The sequence below is a fragment of the Anomaloglossus baeobatrachus genome, chromosome 6 (assembly GCF_048569485.1).
Source record: "Anomaloglossus baeobatrachus isolate aAnoBae1 chromosome 6, aAnoBae1.hap1, whole genome shotgun sequence".
Taxonomy (NCBI): domain Eukaryota; kingdom Metazoa; phylum Chordata; class Amphibia; order Anura; family Aromobatidae; genus Anomaloglossus; species Anomaloglossus baeobatrachus.
Genome location: NC_134358.1, coordinates 173,344,093 through 173,369,947, shown reverse-complemented (window position 1 = coordinate 173,369,947; position 25,855 = coordinate 173,344,093). Strand labels below are relative to the sequence as shown.

The 25,855-nt window shown below is 40.7% G+C and overlaps 1 protein-coding gene across 3 annotated transcripts in view; it reads left to right on the top strand.

The window, feature by feature from the left end:
* DLGAP1 (DLG associated protein 1) overlaps positions 1-25,855 on the top strand; it is a 928,622-nt gene that overhangs the window by 68,869 nt on the left and 833,898 nt on the right. For all 3 annotated transcript variants that reach the window (XM_075314493.1, XM_075314492.1, XM_075314494.1), the window contains exon 2: positions 12,055-12,121. The gene's annotated coding sequence lies outside the window, so the exon portion shown is untranslated. The remainder of the gene's footprint in view (positions 1-12,054; positions 12,122-25,855) is intronic.

The window sequence follows — 25,855 nt, the reverse complement described above, 5'->3', positions numbered from 1 at the left end:
CAGATGAGCTATTCATTGTATTGTGTTAGCAGGGCTAATTTATCATTTAAAGGGATTCTGTTTTTAAGATCAGCTCCCCCCTTCCAGTTCGCACATACTGTACATCCATGCAGATACTTGAGTGGTAAATCTATCTACAGTGTTATAGCTTCTTTTGCTGCATTCCCAAGAAATTACAGTTTTAATGCATATGCAAATGAAGCATTAAAGGAACCTGTCACCAGGTTTTTTCCTTAAGAGCTGCAGCCACCCCCAGTGAGCCTATATATATATATATATATATATATATATATATATATATATATATATATATATATACACAGTGGAACCTTGGATTAAGAGTAACTTGGTTTGAGAGTGTTTTGCAAGACAAGCAAGGCTTTCTAAAAATTTGTAACTTGGTTTAAGAGCAATGTTTTGCAATAAGAGCAAATACTCCCCGTGCACTCTTCCGATTCTGTCCTTTCACCGGGCTGTGACCCGCTCTGGAGGTAACGTTTTGTGCATATTTACTGTACACAGTATACCATTGTACAGTACAATATATACTATATAGCATGTCTATTAATTTGCATTTTTGGATACAGTATTGTACTTATTGATAACCAATGCAGCAAATTGCTTGTACTGTACCTCCTGCACACCAACAATTCTATTGTAAGCGAACATAGTTTAATTTGTTTTATATGCTTGTACTGTACAGTTTTTTGTATTAGTGTACTGTAATAATTTTATATGAATACAGTACATTATACTACTAATTATTGTATTTTTGTATTAATACAGTAAATATGTTTGGGTTGTGGAACGAATTGTCTGCGTTTCAATTATTTCCTATGGGAAAATTCGCTTTGATATGAGAGTAACTTGGTTTAAGAGCGCACTCCCGGAACCAATTATGCTCGTAATCCAAGGTTCCACTGTATATATATATATATATATATATATATATATATATACAGTCAGGGCCAGAAATATTTGGACAGTGACACAAGTTTTGTTATTTTAGCTGTTTACAAAAACATGTTCAGAAATACAATTTTATATATAATATGGGCTGAAAGTGCACACTCCCAGCTGCAATATGAGAGTTTTCACATCCAAATCGGAGAAAGGGTTTAGGAATCATAGCTCTGTAGTGCATAGCCTCCTCTTTTTCAAGGGAACAAAAGTAATTGGACAAGGGACTCTAAGGGCTGCAATTAACTCTGAAGGCGTCTCCCTCATTAACCTGTAATCAATGAAGTAGTTAAAAGGTCTGAGGTTGATTACAGGTGTGTGGTTTTGCATTTGGAAGTTGTTGCTGTGACCAGACAACATGCGGTCTAAGGAACTCTCAATTGAGGTGAAGCAGAACATCCTGAGGCTGAAAAAAAAGAAAAAATCCATCAGAGAGATAGCAGACATGCTTGGAGTAGCAAAATCAACAGTCGGGTACATTCTGAGAAAACATGAATTGACTGGTGAGCTTGGGAACTCAAAAAGGCCTGGGCGTCCACGGATGACAACAGTGGTGGATGATCGCCGCATACTTTCTTTGGTGAAGAAGAACCCATTCACAACATCAACTGAAGTCCAGAACACTCTCAGTGAAGTAGGTGTATCTGTCTCTAAGTCAACAGTAAAGAGAAGACTCCATGAAAGTAAATACAAAGGGTTCACATCTAGATGCAAACCATTCATCAATTCCAAAAATAGACAGGCCAGAGTTAAATTTGCTGAAAAACACCTCATGAAGGCAGCTCAGTTCTGGAAAAGTATTCTATGGACAGATGAGACAAAGATCAACCTGTACCAGAATGATGGGAAGAAAAAAGTTTGGAGAAGAAAGGGAACGGCACATGATCCAAGGCACACCACATCCTCTGTAAAACATGGTGGAGGCAACGTGATGGCATGGGCATGCATGGCTTTCAATGGCACTGGGTCACTTGTGTTTATTGATGACATAACAGCAGACAAGAGTAGCCGGATGAATTCTGAAGTGTACCGGGATATACTTTCAGCCCAGATTCAGCCAAATGCCGCAAAGTTGATCGGACGGTGCTTCATAGTACAGATGGACAATGACCCCAAGCATACAGCCAAAGCTACCCAGGAGTTCATGAGTGCAAAAAAGTGGAACATTCTGCAATGGCCAAGTCAATCACCAGATCTTAACCCAATTGAGCATGCATTTCACTTGCTCAAATCCAGACTTAAGACGGAAAGAACCACAAACAAGCAAGACCTGAAGGCTGCGGCTGTAAAGGCCTGGCAAAGCATTAAGAAGTAGGAAACCCAGCGTTTGGTGATGTCCATGGGTTCCAGACTTAAGGCAGTGATTGCCTCCAAAGGATTCGCAACAAAATATTGAAAATAAAATTTTTTTTTTGGGTTTGGTTTATTTGTCCAATTACTTTTGACCTCCTAAAATGTGGAGTGTTTGTAAAGAAATGTGTACAATTCCTACAATTTCTATCAGATATTTTTGTTCAAACCTTCAAATTAAACATTACAATCTGCACTTGAATTCTGTTGTAGAGGTTTCATTTCAAATCCAATGTGGTGGCATGCAGAGCCCAACTCGCGAAAATTGTGTCACTGTCCAAATATTTCTGGACCTAACTGTATATATATATATTCAGTCATATGAAAAAGTTTGGGCACCCCTATTAATGTTAACCTTTTTTCTTTATAACAATTTGGGTTTCTGCAACAGCTATTTCAGTTTCATATATCTAATAACTGATGGACTGAGTAATATTTCTCGATTGAAATGAGGTTTATTGTACTAATAGAAAATGTGCAATCCGCATTTAAACAAAATTTGACCGGTGCAAAAGTATGGGCACCTCAACATAAAAGTGACATTAATATTTTGTAGATCCTCCTTTTGCAAAAATAACAGCCTCTAGTCGCTTTCTGTAGCTTTTAATGAGTTCCTGGATGAAGGTATATTTGACCATTCCTGTTTACAAAACAATTCCAGTTCAGTTAAGTTTGATGGTCGCCGAGCATGGACAGCACGCTTCAAATCATCCCACAGATGTTCAATGATATTCAGGTCTGGGGACTGGGATTGCCATTCCAGAACATTGTAATTGTTCCTCTGCATGAATGCCTAAGTAGATTTGGAGCGGTGTTTTGGATCATTGTCTTGCTGAAATATCCATCCTCTGCGTAACTTCAACTTCGTCACTGATTCTTGCACATTATTGTCAAGAATCTGCTGATACTGAGTTGAATCCATGCGACCCTCAACTTTAACAAGATTCTCGGTGCCGGCATTGGCCACACAGCCCCAAAGCATAATGGAACCTCCACCAAATTTTACTGTGGGTATCAAGTGCTTTTCTTGGAATGCCGTGTTTTTTTGCCTCCATGCATAACGCCTTTTTATATGACCAAACAACTCAATCTTTGTTTCATCAGTCCACAGGACCTTCTTCCAAAATGTAACTGGCTTGACCAAATGTGCTTTTGCATACCTCAGGCGACTCTGTTTGTGGTGTGCTTGCAGAAATGGCTTCTTTCGCATCACTCTCCCATACAGCTTCTCCTTGTGCAACGTGCACTGTATTGTTGACTGATGCACATTGACACCATCTGCAGCAAGATGAAGCTGCAGGTCTTTGGAGGTGGTCTGTGGATTGTCCTTGACTGTTCTCACCATTCTTCTTATCTGTCTTTCTGATATTTTTCTTGGCCTGCCACTTTTGGGCTTAACACGAACTGTACCTGTGTTCTTCCATTTCCTTACTATGTTCCTCACAGTGGAAACTGACAGTTTAAATCTCTGAGACAACTTTTTGTATCCTTCCCCTGAACTATGTTGAATAATCTTTGTTTTCAGATCATTTGAGAGTTGTTTTGAGGAGCCCATGATGCCACTCTTCATAGGAGATTCAAATAGGAGAACAACTTGCAAGTGGCCACCTTAAATACCTTTTCTCATGTTTGGATACACCTGCCTATGAAGTTCAAAGCTCAATGAGGTTACAAAACCAATTTAGTGCTTCAGTAAGTCAGTAAAAAGTAGCTAGATGTGTTCAAATCAAGAAATTGATAAGGGTGCCCATACTTTTGCACCGGTCAAATTTTGTTTAAATGCGGATTGCACATTTTCTGTTAGTACAATAAACCTCATTTCAATCCAGAAATATTACTCAGTCCATCAGTTATTAGTTATATGAAACTGAAATAGCTGTTTCAAAAACCCAAATTGCTATAAAGAAAAAAGGTTAACATTAATAGGGGTGCCCAAACTTTTTCATATGACTGTATATATATATATATATATATATATATATATATATATATATATATATATATATATATACTGTGTATATATATATATATATATATATATATATTCAGTGCCTACAAGTAGTATTCAACCCCCTGCAGATTTAGCAGGTTTGATAAGATGCAAATAAGTTAGAGCCTGCAAACTTCAAACAAGAGCAGGATTTATTAACAGATGCATAAATCTTACAAACCAACAAGTTATGTTGCTCAGTTAAATGTTAATAAATTTTCAACATAAAAGTGTGGGTCAATTATTATTCAACCCTTAGGTTTAATATTTTGTGGAATAACCCTTGTTTGCAATTACAGCTAATAATCATCTTTTATAAGACCTGATCAGGCCGGCACAGGTCTCTCAAGTTATCTTGGCCCACTCCTCCATGCAGATCTTCTCCAAGTTATCTAGGTTCTTTGGGTGTCTCATGTGGACTTTAATATTGAGCTCCTTCCACAAGTTTTCAATTGGGTTAAGGTCAGGAGACTGACTAGGCCACTGCAACACCTTGATTTTTTACCTCTTGAACCAGGCCTTGGTTTTCTTGGCTGTGTGTTTTGGTTGGGTCGTTGTCTTGTTGGAAGATGAAATGACGACCCATCTTAAGATCCTTGATGGAGGAGCGGAGTTCTTGGCCAAAATCTCCAGGTAGGCCGTGCTATCCATCTTCCCATGGATGCGGACCAGATGGCCAGGCCCCTTGGCTGAGAAACAGCCCCACAGCATGATGCTGCCACCACCATGCTTGACTGTAGGGATGGTATTCTTGGGGTCGTTTGCAGTGCCATCCAGTCTCCAAACGTCACGTGTGTGGTTGGCACCAAAGATCTCGATCTTGGTCTCATCAGACCAGAGAACCTTGAACCAGTCTGTCTCAGAGTCCTCCAAGTGATCATGAGCAAACTGTAGACGAGCCTTGACATGACGCTTTGAAAGTAAAGGTACCTTACGGGCTCGTCTGGAACGGAGACCATTGCGGTGGAGTACGTTACTTATGGTATTGACTGAAACCAATGTCCCCACTGCCATGAGATCTTCCCGGAGCTCCTTCCTTGTTGTCCTTGGGTTAGCCTTGACTCTTCGGACAAGCCTGGCCTCGGCACGGGTGGAAACTTTCAAAGGCTGTCCAGGCCGTGGAAGGCTAACAGTAGTTCCATAAGCCTTCCACTTCCGGATGATGCTCCCAACAGTGGGGACAGGTAGGCCCAACTCCTTGGAAAGGGTTTTGTACCCCTTGCCAGCCTTGTGACCCTCCACGATCTTGTCTCTGATGGCCTTGGAATGCTCCTTTGTCTTTCCCATGTTGACCAAGTATGAGTGCTGTTCACAAGTTTGGGGAGGGTCTTAATTAGTCAGAAAAGGCTGGAAAAAGAGATAATTAATCCAAACATGTGAAGCTCATTGTTCTTTGTGCCTGAAATACTTCGTAATACTTTAGGGGAACCAAACAGAATTCTGGTGGATTGAGGGGTTGAATAATAAATGACACTCTGAATAAACTTTTCAGAATTAAAAAAAAAAAAAAAAAAGAAATAACATTCTTTTTTGCTGCAGTGCATTTCACACTTTCAGGCTGATCTACAGTCCAAATGTCACAATGCCAAGTTAATTTCGAATGTGTAAACATGCTAAATCTTCAGGGGGTTGAATACTACTTGTAGGCACTGTATATATATATATATATATATATATATACACAGTGTGTCCACCCATATCCTGTCCACCACCATTAGCTTGAGAACGGCGGCAGCTATAGGCATAGAAGGGTTGTCTAGGAATAGTAAAGTAGCCATGCGCTACGCAATGAAACCACCTATTGCGCCACCTGGTGAAAAACAACAGAGTTAGCATTTTTATCTCGAATACGGAACGAGATAGAGAAAAAAAGTGAATTACAAAGTTGTAGGACATCATCAATTCAATATGAATCGACACCTTGCATACAGAAATGCTATGATTAGAATGTGTAAAACTCACAAGGTTGCGGACGTGAAACGATACCTCATGGAGACCTTCCTACAAGTCATTGAGTATGGTGGCTGTGTGGAGTGGCCTCCACACTCACCTGACCTGACCTCATTGCACTTCTTTCTGTAAGGTCACATCAAACAGCAGGTGTATGCGACCCCTCCACCAATATTGCAGGACCTACGACGACGTATCACAGATGCTTGTGCAAAGTGTCACCTACCATATTGCACAACATGCAGCAAGATACAGTATGCTGTCCAGAGTCCAGATGTGCATTGCAGCTGACGGTGGCCAGAAATATTACTCAGTCCATCAGTTATTAGATATATGAAACAGAAATAGCTGTTGCAAAAACCCAATTTGTTATAAAGAAAAAAGGTTAACATTAATAGGGGTGACCAAACTTTTTCATATGACTGTGTATATTGTGAGACTCATGTGGGATTCGTGGATGAGGGCAGGTATATCTCACCCCGGTATCGGTCCTATGTGACTTAGCCTGGTCAGGATCACCTGGCTACTAATGGATTAATGGGATGTGAAGGACGGAGGTAAAAGGAATCTGGGAAGTTGGGGGAGGGTCTCCATCTGGGCAACGCAGTAAGCCTGTCTGTGCAGGAGACACTTGTAAGTTGGAGCAGTGCTTGATGTCTGTATGGTTTAGCTGGAAGGGAGAAGCCCTCCAGTTTGTAGTCAGGATATCACCGTGTATAGTTAGCGCCGGACAGGCAAGGATTTATTTTGTTGGTGTTTTTTCTTTTGTTTATGCTTCACTGCAATAAACCTGACCAAGCGTCAGTTACATCTTGAATTCGGCTGTCTGCCTGAGGTGAATACGTGCCCTTTGAACCCAGCAAAGGCGATCCCGGAGCGTGTTATCACAATATATATATATATATATATATATATATATATATATATATAATTCTGGAATACTATATATAAGAGCCAAGGCTGCTCTGTATAACATAAAAAAACACTTTTATTATACTCCCATGAAGGGCGGTCTGGTCAAATGGGCTTCACAGGTCTCGGTCTGTCACGTCTTATCTTCCTTCCATCGCTGTCGTCCTTCCCAGCTCCATGTCGATGATGCGTCCTACCAGGGGCGTACATAGAAATCATGGGGCCCCAGAGCAAAAGTCTGAATGGGGCCCCCCTCCCCCGATAAAAAAAATACAATAAATATTAACAATAATCATCATACATGTTATTGGGGGCGGCTTAAAGTCAGAAATAACACATACTACTACATAGTATTACTGAACAACACCCACCATATAAAGGCCAATAATACATTGCAAAATAATGCCGCAACTCCATGACCAAATATCACTACATAGAGTCTGAATATAACCACCGTCCTGTTACTGAGCAAAGGCCACTGCACCAAGACCAGTGGGTTCACACTGCAAATCTCCCCAAAATATGCAATACGTGAACTTGGCGTAAAGTAGTGATGTCCTTCTTCGTGCCCCTCACCGCACACGTAATATACGTTTTCACATCTGTCCCCCCCGTATAATGGTAACAATTATGACCCTCTTCATAGCCTTAGGATCTATAGATCTATAGTAAAACTCTGCACAGTGCAGGGATAATACACACACACACACACACACACACACACACACTGATGGCACAGCACATGGGCAACACACACACGCTGATGGCACAGCACAGGGGCAACAGACACACACAGAGTGATGGCACAGCACAGGGGCAACAGACACACACACACACACACACACACAGTGATGGCACAGCACAGGGGCAATGGACACACACACACACACACACCCAATGATGGCACAGCACAGGGGCAACAGACACACAGTGATGGCACAGTACAGGAGCAACAGACACACACACATACACACACAGTGATGGCACAGCACAGGGGCAACACAAGCACAGAGTGATGGCACAGCACAGGGGCAACACACACACACAGAGTGATGGCACAGCACAGGGGAAACAGACACACACACACACACACACACACACTCAGAGTGATGGCACAGACATGGGCAAAACACACACACATTGATAAATACACACACACACACAAACTGATGGGACAGCACATGGGCAAAACACACACAGACACAGATAGAACAGCACAGGGGCAAAAATATACACACATGGGTAACAAACACACACACACACACACATTTATGGCACAGCACATGGACAAAACACACAAACACTGATGGCACAGCACATAGGCAAAACACACACAGTGATGGCACAGCACAAGGGCAACACACACACAGTGTTGGCACAGAACAGGGGCAACAGACACACACACAGAGTGATGGCATAGCACAGGGGCAACAGACACGCACAAACAAACACAGTGATGGCACAGTACAGGGGCAACAGACACACACAGTGATGGCACAGCACAGGGGCAACAGACACACACAGACACACACACACACAGTGATGGCACAGCAAAAGGGCAACAGACACATGCACACAACACAGTGATGGCACAGCACAGGGCATTTTGTTTGTTGTGTTACAGGCAGACACTTGTAAATTATAACACTCACCTGCTTCTGTGCTGTGAGAGATGATGATAGTGGCTCTGACCTTCTTGTTGCATGCACTTCCTGTCAGTCCTCCTGGCTGCTCCTCCTGTCCTCTGCTTTTTCTTTCTATTCCTTCTGTTCGTCGCTGATCACTCCCTGTTTTTCTGCTCTCTGTTTGCTTTTCTCTCTTTTCTGTAGTCTCTACTCCTGCTCCACTCTAGCAATGTTTTCCTTTTTATCATTTAATTTCTCCCGCAGCTGTACTGAACAAGCTCTGTCCCCTCACCTGATTGGCTGTTCTCCTCCTGGCATCTCTAACAGCTCTCTGGTTGGAGGAAGCTGCTGCCTTGCAACTCCCTCCTCTTCAGCACACGCCGCGCACATTGTGTAGTGTGGGCGAGTCTGAATCTCTGCGTTGGCCAGTCTGCAGCTATGCAATCAGTGCCGACACCCAGCGCGTTAATCAGCTGCTTGGTAATGGCCTGGGAGTATGATGCATGAAAGTGAAAACACACACACCGCAAGCAGCTGCCCTGGGCCCCTCCAGTTCGTGGGCCTCGTAGCTGTGGCGTGGTCTGCCTCTACTGATGGTACGCCACTGGGCAGCACATGTGTTACTGAGGGGCGCCACACGTGTTACTGAGAGGCCAGCATACAAGTTACTAGAAGCCAGAGGGGGGCATACAAGTTACTGGGGGTGGCTTACATGTTTAATGGGGGGATACAAGTTACTTGGGGGGGACATACACATTACTGTGGATCAGCATACAAGTTACTAGGGACCAGTGGGGGCTTACAAGTTACTGGGGCCACATACAAGTTACTGGTTCCCTGGGGGCACATACAAGTTACTGGGGGTGCTTACATGTTCCTGGGGGGATACAAGTTACTGGGGGGGGGGCATACACATTACTGGGGGCCAGCATACAAGTTACTGGGGCCTGGGGAGGGACATACAAGTTACTGGGGGGAGCTTACATGTTTCTGGGTGGGGATACAAGTTACTGGGGGGACATATAAATTACTGGGGGCCAGGCCAGCATACAAGTTACTGTCTGGGGCCCTGGGGGATATACAAGTTACTGGGGGGCCCTGAGGGCACATACAAGTTACTGGGGCCCTGGGGGGACATACACATTACTGGGGGCCGACATACAAGTTACTGGGGCCCTGGGGGCACATACAAGTTACTGGGGCCCTGGGGGGACATACACATTACTGGGACCGGCATACAAGTTACTAGGGCCCTGGCGGCCGGCATACAATTTATTGGGGCCCTGGGGGCACATACAAGTTACTCGGGCCCTGGGGGGACATACACGTTACTGAGGGCCGGCATACAAGTTACTAGGGGCCAATGGGGGGGCAACGAAAAGTTACTGGGGGCCAAACAAGTTACTGGGGGCCGGGGGGGTCATATAAGTTACTTAGGGGGGTATATATGCATTATGAATTTATCTTTGCTCTAGCCAGGCGCTATACATCTACCAGGACTCCAGGAGTCCAGTAAATAGACTATTACCAAAGTGTATGTTAAAGAACAGTAGGCACTCAGTGCGGTTTGCTGTCTGTGCTCAGTGATACAGTCCTGATTTTGTGTGTGGCTGTGTGGCAATCTGAGTCTCTCGGCTGCTGGATGGGTGCCGAGTCTGACACTGCTGAGCCCCACCAACCCCGAACAGTACAAGCATAATCCAATGGCTGCCGCCTGCATCTGAAACTCTCTCTGGCTGCAAAGCTACGTCAGCCAGGGGGGGCGTGTCGTTCACATACAAGTTCAGCAAGAGAAGCAACAGAGCAGGAGGGGTTTCTGCGACTGCCGGCGCTGAGCTACAGACTCTGCCTGACAGTCTGACACTCAGCCTGGCTGGCTGCCTGCACCTGGATTCAATGATCATCATGAAACTAAAATGAGTGTCCCCCCTCAGCTCAGGGGCCCCCTAGCGTCACAAGCACCGTAGCAGTGGCGTGGTCTGCCTCTATTGACGGTACGCCACTGCGTCCTATGTCATCCACACAGAGGCCTCCATTGCACTCCTGCAGGACACACTGGTCTCTCCTGACACTTTGTTTGGGTATCCCAGCAAGCACTGGAATTCTGAAACAAAGTGTCATCAAAATGAGAATATAGAAATACTGTAATATTATAGGACTGCCACTTGTGAGCACAGTAGAAAGCTAACGTTTTAGTTCTATGTTCACCAAGTTTATTTTGATCAGAAAAACTGAGGTCTGACCACTATAAACATATTATTAATATGTTATTATATCTTAGGTTATTAAACAGTTCAGGATTTCAAACCTATCTAATGTACAAAAAAAACAAATAGTTTTTAATAGTGTATTTTCATTTTAAAGGCATATTCATTTTTTCTGTAGTAACTGAGTCATCAACATTCATGTCTGTGTGCCTATCTGATACTGCAGATCAGCTTAATTAAAATTAATGAACGAGTGGTGCTGTTATCTTAACTAAGCAGAGATGAATGAGTAAATTCGAGTCAAAGTTTACAAAAATCAGAAGTTTACAAAAATCAGCATTCACCAAAATGAGGATTTTATGCCGTTCACATGTGCTGATTCAGCAATATAGAGATAACTGGCTGACATTTTTGTGAACCATAAAAGGCTATGAAAATGTTAAAAAAAACAGCTTACCCTTACCTCTCCGGCCTCTCCACTTCTCATTGCCACCTGTCCAGCCTTCCCCACATCTTTGACGGTGGTGAAATCCTTGGTCGTTATTCTCAGACTTCTGTATTTGCTAGGGACAAGAGGGTTCTGCGCATGCGCCCCCAAAGGTCGCATCTGACGTACGAAGGGTGATGTCACCACATGCACTGCAACCTTTGCGGGCTCAGGCATAGAACCCTTCCGGGCATAGGAAAACTGAAAGTCTCAGCTTTAACAACCACCGCCACTAACGCTGATTCAAAGATGCAACAGTGAGGAGCCGAGGAGTGGAGATGTAAGCAGTAAGGAGAGTGTACATTGTTTAAATTATTTTTTAAGTATTCCATTTATTATGTTCTGGAGTCTAGAGAAATTTTCTCCGAAAATTGAATTTCCCAGGAAAAAACACATGAGCAAGCAAGTCAAATTTTGCCTGATTTGCTCATCTCTATCACTGATTCTTCTTTCATGCTAATGTAGGGTATGAAATTAATCAGAATTATATAGAACATCTGAATGTCATTTTTAGAGCTTCACTGTTTATGACATGCCATTATTAACTATTATTTAAATGTCTAATTTTTTTAGGAAAGGCTCCATTGCAGAATGCTGCTCATCTTCGCTTTGCTTACCAGCCATTAGGATCACTTTGGATGTAAGTTACTTTTGTATTTATTGTTGCATTGAAGATGTTTATAATTATATTACCATTTATAAAATATGATGGTCTGTTAGACTATTATCTACTTAACTTTATAATGAGGAATATGAAAGTTGAGCAGAATTTTTGGAAAATATACTTGTTTTTTTTATGAGACTTTTGCTATTTTTCACTTTTGCTCTTTCTGCTATTCCTGGAAGTTTAGTGTATTGGGAAGCACCAACATGTCACTGCCATATTAAGGGTATTTGGGTATAGAAAGGTGATGCTTTGCTGCAGACAATGGAGAGCCGGGTTAGACCTCTCATATATAAAAACTGTTACTCATATGATCATCTCGCTGAAACTCAGCTCCTCACTCCTTCGAATCACTGATGGGTCAATTTGATATTCCCTGAATATTATTCACAGTAAAACTCGTGTCAAATATTATCAAGTGCAAACATTAAAATGTTCTTAACAGCATATACGTAATGCCATTGACCTAAGGTTTCTTTTTGCTTTTATTTTGTTTGGGTTTTTTTTTGCTTTTTTTATGCAATTCTGCAGATTAGTGGCATTGTTTTGTTCCTTTTTTAAATGCTGAACATTACAATACTGCATTTTGTCTCTAAAGTTCAGTTTCCTGGAACTCTTGCACTATTCTCACAGAGATGATTATATGCTCCATCTATGGCTATCTTACCATACAGTGTCCTTTGGGAGGTGATATGACTTACCAAAAAATGCTAGAATTTATAATAAACTGGGATGCAAATTTGCAACACAATCATTATGTTGGAGACACTGTATATTTTGCAGTGATTGGATAGAAACATTTATGTTACCATTTAGAAAAAGAAATCCAGGACAGAACTAACACTTTTTAGGGTAAATTCACAGGTTGTGATGATAAGTTGTTTTTAGAAAGTTTGTTTGTTGTTCGAAAATAATGACTAAATAATATTGTTTTGCCATTATTTAGGAAAATTTCAGCAAAATGCATACTTGACCACATGTGTATAAACCATTGCCCTTCAGAGTTTGATACAGTTGTATCTGACTTAGGCAGCTGTATATATAAAGGTATATACATGTTTACTGCAGATATAGCCTATTACCATGGGTGTCTATAATAAGGGGCATAACAATTGCATTTGTATGGGTTGCACTTGCTTCAGCTGGATGTGAGCCCGAGGATGCACAATTGCACATCTAGCTAAAATGCATCACGGTACAGAGACCGGTCGGGTGACTGCACCGTAATACATGCTGTCAGCAAAACAGTGGCCAGCAACTGACGCCGGTGTCTCCGTGACTGAGGGTGCTTGACAGTGACGTACGCTGATGTCAACTGCCAGCCACTGCATGCTGGCTACAGAGAAGGGCATCGTGTGGCGTGGGAGCCAGGGAGGGTGAGACACTGGGGTTTTTTTTTGCTTGTGTTAGAGACAGAATGGAGACATATATACCAGGATGGGACCCAGGATGGGGACATATATACCAGGATAGTGAGGGCGGCACGGTGGCTCAGTGGTTAGCACTGCAGCCTTGCAGCGCTGGGGTCCTGGGTTCGAATCCCACCAAGGACAACATCTGCAAGGAGTTTGTATGTTCTCCCCGTGTTTGCGTGGGTTTCCTCCGGGTACTCCGGTTTCCTCCCACACTCCAAAGACATACAGATAGGGAATTTAGATTGTGAGCCCCCAATGGGGACAGCGTTCCTGATGTATGTGAAGCGCTGCGGAATATGTTAGCGCTATATAAAAATAAAGATTTATTTATTTTTTTTTTTTATATATACTAGATGGAGACATGTATATTAGTCTGGGGTCCAGGATAAGGACATGTATACCAGGATAGGAGACATATATACCAGGATGTAGGATATAGTTACCAGGAAGGAGTCCTGGATGGGGTACATTAGAACAGGATGAAGGACAATACTACATAATGGGGGGAAGGGCAACTCATATGTCTTTAAAGGATTTAAAATGCTACAAAGGCCCATTTATATGACCAACATGCGGGTGAAGTGGGCCTAGGTGCAAATTTTGCACCAGGGCATATCGAGCACTAGTTACACCACTGACTATAATCATAGCAAAATTAGATATATTCAGGCTTCAAGAAGAGAAAGTGAGCAGATCTCTTGAAAATCACATTAATTTGAAACACATTCTATAATCATGACTTTTCATTATCTACTTATTAAATAATTTGTCTCTGTTGATTTTTTTTGTCTTGACACAATTATGAAAGTAAAATAAACCTTGCAAATACTAACTTTACCGATTCCTCTCCCGCCCATGGTCATTGGGCCGTGCGTCTTCTTGTATACATCCCTAATGTTCTGCATAGTGATACAGTGATGTATCAGGACACCTCAGCTTGAGGAGACTCTTCAAGGCATATCCTGAAGAATAGTATCTTGCAAACAATAAAAAAGCACAAGTATTTTCTGTATTATTGTTTATCAATTACTTTTTCACTAAAGGGGTTGCCCAATGCAGCCTCGGACTGTTAATAAGGGATCGTACAATGGGGGATAACAGCATTAAATGTAGGGAGAAAATCGGTGAAGATAAGAAAATAGTATGGAGAGAATAGAATTACATCAAAAATTAAACAGAGCAGAGAAATATTGAAGATTATGAACACAGAAAGAGTAAGACAAGGTTCACATTTCCGTTGTTTTGCATCAGTCACATGTGTTGCTTGACCCTTGTGACTGATGCATTGTACAACGGATGACAATAATTGGAATTAGAAAGCGGATTCCGTTATAAAACGAGAGAGAGAACGATCAGCTGATCGTTCACAATAGCCGGCCGCCGGCTTTTGAGAGTGATCAGATGATCTCCTGTTGGCCGACTATTGTGAACGATCAGCTGATCGTTCAATAGTCGGCCGCCGTGAGATCAGCTGATCGCTCACAATAGTCGGCCGCCGGGAGATCAACTGATCGCTCACAGAAGCTGGCCGCCGGGTGATCAGCTGATCGCTCACAGAAGCCGGCCACCGGGTGATCAGCTGAACGCTCACAGAATGCGGCTGCTGGGCGATCAGCTGATCGTTCAGTCGCCAAGAGAGAGCATGAGCAGTAAAATCATAAGGATTCCGCTGCTCAAAAAACGTTACTCTCTACGTTCCTGCTGCCCGACGGTCAGTCGTTCTACGACTGATCAGTTGGGCGGAGGATGCAACGCAAGGGCATCAGTCACAATCCCTCGCTCATATAAGTCTATGGGAAACAGTGGAATACGCCAAATGGATTGCGTTGTTTATCAGAGAGGCGGATTGTGACTGATGCAAAACAACGGAAATGTGAACCTAGCCTAAGATGGTAAGCATGGACAATACACTAATGAATGAAGATATTTCATTTATGTCTTTCTTGTAATGTCAGTATCTCTTGCTCATTATACAGTGGAGAAAAAAAAGAATTTAGTCAGCCCCCAATTGTGTAAGTTCTCCCACTTAAAAAGATGAGGTTGGCCTGTAATTGACATCATAGGTAGACCACAACTATGAGAGACAACATGAGAAAACAAATCCCGAAAATCACCTTGTCTGATTTGGCAAGTATTTTTTTTTCAAATTATGATGGAAAATAAGTATTTGTTCAATAACAAAAGTTTGTCTCAATATTTTGTTATATATCCTTTGTTGGCAATGACAGAGGTCATACATTTTCTGTAAGTCTTCATAAAGTTGGCACACACTGTTGGTTGTATGTTGGCCCATTCCTGTATGCAAATCTCCTCAAAAGCAGTGATGTTTTGGCCCTGTCACTGGGCAGCACGGACTTTCAACTCCCTCCAAAGGTTTTCTATGGGGTTTAGATCTGGAGACTGACTAGGCCACTCCAGGACCTTCATATGCCTCTTACGAAGCCATTCCTTTGTTGCCCTGGCGGGATGCTTGGGATCATTATCATGCTGAAAGACCCAGCCATGTTTCATCTTCAATGCCCTTGCTGATGGAAGGAGGTTTGCACTCAAAATCTCATGATACATAGCCCCATTCATTCTTTCATGTCCACGGATCAGCAATCCTGGTCCCTTTGCAGAGAAACAGCCCCAAAGCATGATGTTGCCACCCTCATGCTTCACAGTAAGTATGGTGTTCTTTGGATGCAACTCAGCATTCTGTCTCCCCCAAATGTGACTAGTTGTGATTTTACCAAACAGTTCTACTTTGGTTTCATCAGACCATATGACATTCTCCCAATACTCTTCTGGATAATTCAAATGCTCTCTAGTAAACTTTAGACGGGCCCGGACATGTACTGGCTTAAGCAGGGGAACACGTCTGGCACTGAAGGATCTGAGTCCCTGTCGGCATTGTGTGTTACTGATGGTAGCCTTTGTTACTAGGTCCCCCCTTTATGGTTCTGGGATTTTTGCTCACCATTTTTGTGATCATTTTGATCCCATGGGGTGAGATCTTGCATGGAATCCCAGATTGAGGGAGATTATCAATGGTCTTGTATGTCTTCCATTTTCTTATTACTGCTCCCACAGTTGATTTCATCACACCAAGCTGCTTGCTATTGCAGATTCAGTCTTTCCAGCCTGGTGCAGGGCTACAATTTTGTTTCTGGTATCCTTCGACAGCTCCTTGGTCTTCAACATAGTGGAGTTTGGAGTGTGACTGTTTGAGGTTGTGGACATGTGTCTTTTATACTGATAACAAGTTAAAACAGGTGCCATTACTACAGGTAATGAGTGGAGGACAGAGGAGCCTTTTAAAAAAGAAATTACAGTTCTGTGAGAGCCAGAAATCTTGCATGTTTTTGGTGACTAAATACTTTTTTTCCACCATAATTTGCAAAAAAAATCTTGCCAAATCAGACAAGGTGATTTTCTGGATTTGTTTTCTCATTTTATCTCTCATAGTTGTGGTCTACTTATGATATCAATTACAGGCCTTGCTCATCTTTTGAAGTGGGAGAACTTGCACAATTGGTGGCTGACTAAATCCTTTTTTCCCCACTGTATATGACAGAATATACATAGATGCACAAAGACAAAATGACATAAATTATTGAAGTATCAGTTTATGCATTTGTGAGTCTACCAGGTAGGATTACATCAGTTAAACATTAAAAGTGTAGTGTACCTGTCATTTCACACAAAACCTGTGGAAAAGCACAGCATTGCTGTCCTCATCCTCCATAAGTAAAGCTGCTGTTGGTTAAGCTTATTAATATGTGCAGAATTGGTCCTAATATTCATATGCAGCCCTTGCACTCAACTACTTTTGGTTAGGCTGTTTCTCTTCATCAGCATCTTGCCAGCACTGAATGTACTGGAATTTTGTTTTCCTTGCTTCCCAGAATGCACTGCTCCTGCCATTAAACAATGACTTGACTGCCCTAAACTGAATAATAGCCATTTCTTTAAGCTTGCATGACATTAGACAGACAACAGCGGAGTAAAGAGATAAAGTTTTTAATAGAACATTTTGAAATGTCACAACATTTTTTAGCAACTCATAGTTGTGCAGATTTTGTAAGATATTTGACATTTTTTTGCCAGTCTCAACGATCTCTGACAACTTTTTAAAAATGAACAGTGTTTAGCCATGAAACGGTGTTGTCAAGTGCGGCCAAATAATTCATCATCATTTATGCAAAAAAATGGCAACAGAAATGTACTACAGTCGGTGAGTGGAGCACATTTCTTGTGGTGACCTAAAAAGGCTGAAATATGAGCCAAATTAATTATTAATTCTTTGTAATGAATTTGACGCATTTTACAACGAACCACTCCATCAAAATATCAGTTTTGATTAATCGGGCCTAAAGCGATTTCCAGATTTCCTACTTAGCTCATTAGCTATCGAAGAAGATTAAGTTATCTAGAAGTACAGTATTTGCTTATAATCAAGCCTAATCAGAGGTGATATCCGTGCACAGGCATACACGACACATGGCAAAAGTTATCTGGCATCTATCTCTTTTTACAAACCACTGTAATACATTTTTGGCATTTTCATACTGCCTAATATACGGTAGGTTTAAGCATGAGTACTATGTCTGCCCAATGTTGTCGTTATTTTAAAAGTTAAAAGTGTTTTCCCACTAACAAAGTTAATTTCAAAGTTAATTATAATCAATAGATCTGGGATTAATAATAATTTATACAATTGGATGTTTTTTTTAAAAAAATATTCCTGTGCTGAGATATTTTATATGTGCCCCTGCTATGTACTGTGTAATGGCCATGTCTGACCATACAGGGACATGGTCTGATCATACCAAAGCTCCTGGGCGGGGAGGAAGCAAAAGGGAGTATACAAATAGCGCAGCCTGAGATCGTACCTGAGTCTTTTTTTGAGGTAAATCATTTCCCTGCTTGTTTTTAAAAAATATTTTACCTCATAGAAAGAATAATTTGCAAGCCCGTGCTGTACTGTTGGTATACTTTATTACTTCCTCCCCTGCCCAGGAGATGTGGTATGATCAGAACATGTCCCTGTATGGTCAGGCACAGGCATTACACAGTACAAAGCAGGGTCACATATATAAGATTATTTCATCACAGAAACAAATCCAATTGTGGAAATTATTATTGTAGACAAAAATCTGGAGAAGGCAAAAGGCTCAAATGGTTAATTATCCCACTAGAAAGAAGAAAAATGAGCTTGGAAAAATTCACCTTGAGGAGTTGTGAGGGTCACAACTACCATTAGAGCATAATACTGAACCACGATGGCTGCCGGGTACCCAGTAGATACAAGGTAATAACAAGAAGGAGAAAAGGGTTAACTGCTCTGCCATGGAGATAAACTGGAGATAAATCCAAGGGTTAATCGTCATGATTTTATTATTCAACGCATTTCAGAGTCTAAAATGACCCCCTGACTAAACTCAACTAAAGTCAACTTTAAAATGAACGTTGTTCGCGGGAAAACCCCGAACAAATTATATATATAAGCTAGGAACCTTGTTTGTATTGTTTTAAATCTGCCTAATATTTTTCTATGATTTTAACCCCATAATGCTCCATGATGGATATATAGTAAATATATATCATAATGTGTCAACTCCCCACAGAACAGATGCCGGCTATATTACATAGCCGGCATCTGCCTTTAACAAGAATAATCGGCGCTAGCAGTGATCGATATCGCAGGGAGTTGCCTTGCTAGCTGTGGGCCTGGTCTAGGCCCCCGTGGCTGTCATGTTAATTCTCCTGCGACATCCAGCAATAGGTTGAGTATCATAGGAGACAGTGATTTTTTGCTATTTACAGCAATACTATAGTATTGCCATTTATAGTACATCTGATCAAAATAATGCAGATTCAAGTTCCCAAAGAGGAAATAAAAATAAGGTGAAAAAAAAAAGTTATAAGGATATTAAAAAATAAAAAGACATACAACATTTCAAAAATCTCAGTTTCACTGTCAAAAACTAAAAATAAAGCAGCATCTGTAAAAGTCTGATATATCAAAATATAAAATTATATAACCCAATAAGTATGTGCTGTTAAGAAAAAAAAAAAAATCGAAAAATTGCCTTTTTAGGTCACCATATCACCACAAAAAATGCAATAAAAAGTGATAAAATGTTCTATATACCCCAAAATAGTATAAATAAAAATACCAGCTGCCATGCAAAAATCAAACCCTCATTCAGCTCTATTGATGGAAAAATAAAAACCTATCGGTCTTAGAAAATGGCAGTATAAACCAAACTTTTTTTAGAAAATTCAACACTTTGTAAGCCACTAACATAGTAAAAAAAAACCCTACATGTTTGATATCACAAAAGACCAGGGGGCTTTCACTATTTGTGGAAGGAAGGTGATTCCGGCAGCCAAATTGGAAAGGGGTTAGAGCGGGCAGACCGCTCATACATCTATATTGATGGAAAACTAAAAAATGTTCTACTTTTTTGAAAAAGGGGAGGAAAAAAATAAACTCAAAAACAAAATTGGCTGCGTCCTTTAAGAATGTGTATATGTTTGTGTAGTGTAGCGTGAGTGTATTAATATACTCACCTTCTGTCACCTTCTCCATGATCCAGCACTGCTCTGCTCCTCTTCTGAGTGATGTCACTGCTTTTCAGACTGTCTGGGTCACCCTGCACTTTGTGTGACCTGGAAGTGGCTTTTACAATGTAAGTCTATGGAGCCTCAGAACGAGGCTCAATAGACTAACATTTAAAGAGACTTCCGGCTCACGCATAGAGCATAAAGTGAACCAGATAGTCTGAATAGCGGTGACGTCACAGGGAAGAGGAGCAAAACGGCAAAAAATACTGGACAAAGCGGCAGTCGGTAATTGTTTAACACATTACATTATATACACATGTAATAAAAAAATTAACTTCCCGGGAGGCTTCTTGAAGGGGATCACTAAATCTCTGGTAATAGTAATAAAGCTTGCTTGTCCTTCCGGTTAATATGCAGAAGGAATATTTCACCTTGAAAGAGTAAATGTTTGGTTTTGCACTTAGTTATGAATCCATCAATATTTTATTGAGTCTATAACTTAATTCTACTTTCGAGATCTGTGTTGGTGCACATTTGTGCTTTGTTAGTAAAACCCCAGGATGTGATTTACTGAGTCAAACATAATTGCATTTAAACTTTCTTTCAAGATTTCTGTGAATCTGATAGGTCAGCATCACAAAGGTTCCTAAATACTGGGTCGCAGTTATGTACTCATTCATAAATCCTTCTATTTTCCCAGTGTGCTTTGCCATGCAGCTGTGATAATAACTGTAATAAGCTTTGGGAAGATATTGTCTCAGATGCCTCATTTAGATTAGCAGTGTAGCACATCACCAGATGGAGCCTTTATCGAGCTAAAGGGAAGCACACAATCATTTCTGGACGATGCTATCCGGGACTCCGGGAGGGCACGTTGTAATGGATGCCTTGTGTCTTCATAATCAGTTCATTTATGCAGGTTTTATGCATATAAATAAAAGCATTTCTGGAAGCAGAAATGCTACAAGAAAAAATATCCTTACATTAGTAACTTGCTCCCCTAATTATAATTAGGGGAGCAAGTTACTAATGTAAGGATATTTATATGTAAGGATGTAAGGATAATTATCTATTAGCTCCTATTTAGACCATAATACTTGTTACAGATGGAGCCACCTATGTAATGTTATTTCTTCACAGGATGAGACTAAAGGCCACTTTACACGCAGAGATAAATCTTTGGCAGATCTGTGGTTGCAGTGAAATCATGGACATATTGTTCCATTTGTACACAGCCACAAACCTGGCACTGATTGTCCACAATTTCACTGCAACCACAGATCTGCCGAAGATTTATCTCTGTGTGTGACAGGGCCTTTAAACAAAAGCAAATGTGTTTTTTTCTTTATTTTGAACTAATATACACTAATTTTATCTAGTAGCACATTAAGACTCGTCTATATGTAAGTAGGTACAAGTGAGAAAGATGGCGTCAAGTGACCTCTAAAGAAAATACATATTGCTCATCCACAATTTCGATAGTTAATATCTGCCTTTAGCTACTGAAATACAAAGAGACTTGTTGGCAGTTTACATTGCTTTATGAGTTGTATTATTGAAAGCCCACAGCTACAGGCTGCAGCCCCCAGCCGTGCACTTAACTTGGCTGTGTATCAAAATAAGAGGAACTGCATGCAGCTTTTTTTTTAATTATTTAAATAAATAATCTTAAAAACTGGCATAGTGTCCCCTCAAACTTGTGTATTATTGAAAGTCTGTTTCATGGGTAAAAAGAACTTTCAAATAAGCTGCAAAATAATCCAACTTGTCTCTTGTTGCCATTGTTTGAACCCTCAACCATATTTCATTCTAAAGGCCTGTGTAATGGTACGTTGCTCAATTACAATCCAATATGTTGACATCACTATGGATTGCCAAAGGGTAATGTGATAGGTTAGGGTCACTATGATGTTCCTGATGGATGACATGTCCTTATGTGTGAAGTATAAACTAATATTAGAGCCAGGGTTCCCAAAAAAGCAGTGGTATGTGAGCAGTAAGAAATTTCCAAGTATATTGAGAAGTGTTTATTAATCATTTTTAAGCCAACATTTTCAGAAACACTGTATAATAAGGTGTGATGTAAAGTAACATGTATTAGCCGATTTATTAAAATTGGAATTGCACCTGTGAGTCCTAATGACATGGCTTACTAGGGTATAATGCACCTAATTCATTAAAGGGAAGCTGTCAGGTCCCCTGTGCACCCAGAACCACAAGCAGATCTTTGCACATATCTAAAATCCCTGCCCAACATTCCCTTCATATAGAAGCACAAATAAACAGATCTTTAGAAAAAGTATTTCTAAAGTCCGTTTATGATATGCTAATTATGCTTTGACTAGTCGAGGGGGTGTTATAACATGCTTTACAAAAACAGTGTCTGTATCAGCACTATTCAAAGCTACGCGTGGCTTTGTTCCTCTTAGCATTGAGCTTCTCTGATGCCAGGTGTACGCGTCCCAGCTTCAGATAGGCTCAATGTGCATGATCGGAAGTCATCCGCACATCTGTTCAGGTGCACTATGCCTCTTTGAAGCCGGGATGCATCCCGGCTTTAGAGTAATGCGCATGCCTGGAAGTGTGGACGACTTTCGATCATGCACATTGAGCCTAACTGAAGTTGAGACACATACACCTGGCATCAGAGAAGCTCAATGCAGCACACGTACCCGGCTTTGTATAGCACTGCCAAAGATGTTGCTTTTATAAAGGACATTATCAAATCCACAGGGGCATGATAACATGCTTAGTGGGCCAACTAGTTGGGGAACTAACGCTACCTCGACTAGTCACAGCCCTCATTTCTCATCAATGGACTTTTGAAATACTTTTCTAAATATCTGTCTATGTGTACATCTACATGAAGGGACTGTTAGGCAGGGATTATAGATATGTGCACAGAACTGCTCCTGGTTCTTGGGGCACAGAGGACCTGACAGATTCCCTTTAAATGGCGTAAGCTGCTTAATGAATTAGGTGCATCTGTTCACTGGTGTGCGTGGAAGCCAGTAATGTACTCCAGTCAGGAAGCACACTACTGCAGTAAGTTATCCCAGTCAGGGAGTACATTTATGGAACATGTTACCTCAGTCAGGGAGTACATTTCTGCAGTAAGTTACCCCAGTCAGGGAGTACATTTCAGGAACGTTACCTCAGTCAGTGAGCACATTTTTAAAATAAATTATCCCAGTCAGGGAGTACATTTCTGGAATAAGTTACCCCAGTCAGGGAGTACATTTCTGGAACATGTTACCTCAGTCAGGGAGTACACTTCTGCAGTAAGTTACCCCAGTCAGGAAGTACATTTCTGGAACATGTTACCTCAGTCAGTGAAAACATTTCTGAAATAAGTTACTCCAGTCAGGGAGTACATTTATGGAACATGTTACCTCAGTCAGTGAATACATTTCTGAAATAAGTTACTCCAGTCAGGGAGTACATTTCTGGAACATGTTACCTCAGTCAGGGAGTACATTTCTGGAACATGTTACCTCAGTCAGGGAGTACATTTCTGGAACATGTTACCTCAGTCAGGGAGTACACTTCTGCAGTAAGTTACCCCAGTCAGGAAGTACATTTATGGAACATGTTACCTCAGTCAGTGAATACATTTCTGAAATAAGTTACTCCAGTCAGGGAGTACATTTCTGGAACATGTTACCTCAGTCAGAGAGTACACTTCTGCAGTAAGTTACCCCAGTCAGGAAGTACATTTATGGAATAAGTTACCTCAGTCAGGGAGTACATTTATGGAGTAATTTAAGCCACCAAAGTGTTGTAACATTATGAATTTGATGAATGATCATAGCCATACTCATGCTGAGCTCATATTGGCGTAGTTGGCTACAACTGACTTGTAAACACCAAATGTTGCAATATTTTTGTGTAACTTCAAAGTTTCTCAATAATATTGTGGCTTTTTTAGGTATTTTACCCTAGAATTCTGGCGTAAATATGAGTGAATGACTACAGTAGTCACATGGCTATATGACTAGATGGTCTCCATGTTGCCTCCTCTATCGGGGATTGGCATAGGGCCATTGCAGCCATTCACTGGCCATAGCTATGAATAGTGATTTCCAGCAGGGTGTCACATGTCTATATGGCACTGGAACTCGTTCTACGGATCTGGTTTATATGGAAATATGACAATTGCAGCTAATCACTGACCCCTTATTTTTACACTATGATGGGCCCTGTTTTAGAAGAAAATAAAGAGATAGATAACTTCCTGAAAGGGAATCTGTGAGCAGGTTTTTGCTACCTCATCTGACAGCAAGATAATGTTGGCAAGGAGATTCTGAATCTAACTGTGTATCACATAGATATTGGCTGCAGCCGTTCTCACATAATCAAAGGATTGAGTTTCAAACATGCAGCTGAGCCCAGGGAGCTGCCCCACCCAGACCAGGTTCTCAACAGAGATTGTGCATTGACTGTGAAATGTCAATCACATCAAGGGGTGTGCTGGATGACTCTGCATATGAGTTTCTAGTCCAGCAATGTAAATCACAGGGTATTAAAACCATTAGTAAAAGTAAACAATCACACACAGATAAGACAGGCATAGCTGCCTTTTGTGTCTTTAATTCATCCTGTCCTCAGCTTACATAGCAGAAAAACCTGCTGACAGATTCCCTTTAACACTTATGTTGTAATTGACTTTCATCTGCTCTCTATATTCAAACAGGACAATGGTGATACATTTGTAATAGATCAACTGTATTTATTGAATGTAAGGATTTACATTTTTACTTTTCATATATAGAAAACTCAAACCCTTTAAAACACATTGGCCAAAAGAAGAACAGTATCCTTTTAGCTGCAAATGATAGAATGAATTTATGCTTTATATCTCCATTGGAATTGTTTTCCATATCTTTAATATTATCACTAAATCACACTGTATTTCCTTTATGAAACAGAATATTCAATAGAAACATCTACACAATATATCTTCATACAGCAATGCTTTAGCTGTACTCGTTTGTATCTCTCAATAATTTAAATGATTAAAGTAAGAATTGTATGGTTATAGAAAACTGTTCCTTATAAAATGAATATTGGTATTGCGGAAAACATACCTGATTTTACAATACAACTAATGGACACAAAAAAAAAATGATTATGAAAATGAATTGTATGACTGTTACTATAAAAAACATGGAAAATGGTAAAAAAGGTCTGGTTAATTTCTAGCTGAGTGAAAATGGCTAATTAAATTTCAATGCATTTGTACATATAATTGAAAAGTGCTTGAAATCTATCACAAACTGAGCAGAGATAATGGTTCCCAATGCTGTGATAGAATAGGTAACCACTTTCTGTGGATTCCTCTTTTGTTATATATAGAAAGTCAATGGCACTAAATAGCTTCCGATGTAGAAAAAGTCAATGAAAACAAGTAAGTAAATGAGGTCTGTAAGCACATTAAAAAGATGTATTTTTTTTCCCTATTTTTTCCTATTTTGTAAGATTTAAGTGGAATAGTACATTTTTAGTATAGAAACTGTTGTATGTGATGTTAAATACGTATGTGTTAGAAAGAACAAAAGGGTTATAGGAGCAATGTTATTGTAATATCATTGCGTAAATTGTATTTTTAGGCGTTTGGAGCACAGAGATGCCTTTATGCTTATGTGTTACTGTTGTATTCTGATCGGGAGTTTCAGAGCCTCATTCTTGGGATCCTTTGGATAGACTGTTTTATAGGTGATAACTTTTAGGACTCGTGTATGCG